Source organism: Nanorana parkeri, unplaced genomic scaffold, assembly GCF_000935625.1.
Source record: "Nanorana parkeri isolate BGI_ZX_2015 unplaced genomic scaffold, ASM93562v1 scaffold4118, whole genome shotgun sequence".
Classification (NCBI taxonomy): domain Eukaryota; kingdom Metazoa; phylum Chordata; class Amphibia; order Anura; family Dicroglossidae; genus Nanorana; species Nanorana parkeri.
The window spans coordinates 11,389-13,604 of NW_017310385.1; positions in this window are offsets into that span (position 1 = coordinate 11,389).

The following is a 2,216-nucleotide window of genomic DNA, read 5'->3' on the forward strand; positions in this document are numbered from 1 at the left end:
TCCAGAGCCGGCACCGCGGGCGATACTTCCAGAGCCGGCACAACGGGGATACTTCCAGAGCCGGCACCGCAGGGATACTTCCAGAGCCGGCACCGCGGGCGATACTTCCAGAGCCGGCACCGCGGGCGATACTTCCAGAGCCGGCACAACGGGGATACTTCCAGAGCCGGCACCGCAGGGATACTTCCAGAGCCGGCACCGCGGGCGATACTTCCAGAGCCGGCACCGCGGGCGATACTTCCAGAGCCGGCACAACGGGGATACTTCCAGAGCCGGCACCGCAGGGATACTTCCAGAGCCGGCACCGCGGGCGATACTTCCAGAGCCGGCACCGCGGGCGATACTTCCAGAGCCGGCACAACGGGGATACTTCCAGAGCCGGCACCGCAGGGATACTTCCAGAGCCGGCACCGCGGGCGATACTTCCAGAGCCGGCACCGCGGGCGATACTTCCAGAGCCGGCACAACGGGGATACTTCCAGAGCCGGCACCGCAGGGATACTTCCAGAGCCGGCACCGCGGGCGATACTTCCAGAGCCGGCACCGCGGGCGATACTTCCAGAGCCGGCACAACGGGGATACTTCCAGAGCCGGCACCGCAGGGATACTTCCAGAGCCGGCACCGCGGGCGATACTTCCAGAGCCGGCACCGCGGGCGATACTTCCAGAGCCGGCACAACGGGGATACTTCCAGAGCCGGCACCGCAGGGATACTTCCAGAGCCGGCACCGCGGGCGATACTTCCAGAGCCGGCACCGCGGGCGATACTTCCAGAGCCGGCACAACGGGGATACTTCCAGAGCCGGCACCGCAGGGATACTTCCAGAGCCGGCACCGCGGGCGATACTTCCAGAGCCGGCACCGCGGGCGATACTTCCAGAGCCGGCACAACGGGGATACTTCCAGAGCCGGCACCGCAGGGATACTTCCAGAGCCGGCACCGCGGGCGATACTTCCAGAGCCGGCACCGCGGGCGATACTTCCAGAGCCGGCACAACGGGGATACTTCCAGAGCCGGCACCGCAGGGATACTTCCAGAGCCGGCACCGCGGGCGATACTTCCAGAGCCGGCACCGCGGGCGATACTTCCAGAGCCGGCACAACGGGGATACTTCCAGAGCCGGCACCGCAGGGATACTTCCAGAGCCGGCACCGCGGGCGATACTTCCAGAGCCGGCACCGCGGGCGATACTTCCAGAGCCGGCACAACGGGGATACTTCCAGAGCCGGCACCGCAGGGATACTTCCAGAGCCGGCACCGCGGGCGATACTTCCAGAGCCGGCACCGCGGGCGATACTTCCAGAGCCGGCACAACGGGGATACTTCCAGAGCCGGCACCGCAGGGATACTTCCAGAGCCGGCACCGCGGGCGATACTTCCAGAGCCGGCACCGCGGGCGATACTTCCAGAGCCGGCACAACGGGGATACTTCCAGAGCCGGCACCGCAGGGATACTTCCAGAGCCGGCACCGCGGGCGATACTTCCAGAGCCGGCACCGCGGGCGATACTTCCAGAGCCGGCACAACGGGGATACTTCCAGAGCCGGCACCGCAGGGATACTTCCAGAGCCGGCACCGCGGGCGATACTTCCAGAGCCGGCACCGCGGGCGATACTTCCAGAGCCGGCACAACGGGGATACTTCCAGAGCCGGCACCGCAGGGATACTTCCAGAGCCGGCACCGCGGGCGATACTTCCAGAGCCGGCACCGCGGGCGATACTTCCAGAGCCGGCACAACGGGGATACTTCCAGAGCCGGCACCGCAGGGATACTTCCAGAGCCGGCACCGCGGGCGATACTTCCAGAGCCGGCACCGCGGGCGATACTTCCAGAGCCGGCACAACGGGGATACTTCCAGAGCCGGCACCGCAGGGATACTTCCAGAGCCGGCACCGCGGGCGATACTTCCAGAGCCGGCACCGCGGGCGATACTTCCAGAGCCGGCACAACGGGGATACTTCCAGAGCCGGCACCGCAGGGATACTTCCAGAGCCGGCACCGCGGGCGATACTTCCAGAGCCGGCACCGCGGGCGATACTTCCAGAGCCGGCACAACGGGGATACTTCCAGAGCCGGCACCGCAGGGATACTTCCAGAGCCGGCACCGCGGGCGATACTTCCAGAGCCGGCACCGCGGGCGATACTTCCAGAGCCGGCACAACGGGGATACTTCCAGAGCCGGCACCGCAGGGATACTTCCAGAGCCGGCACCGC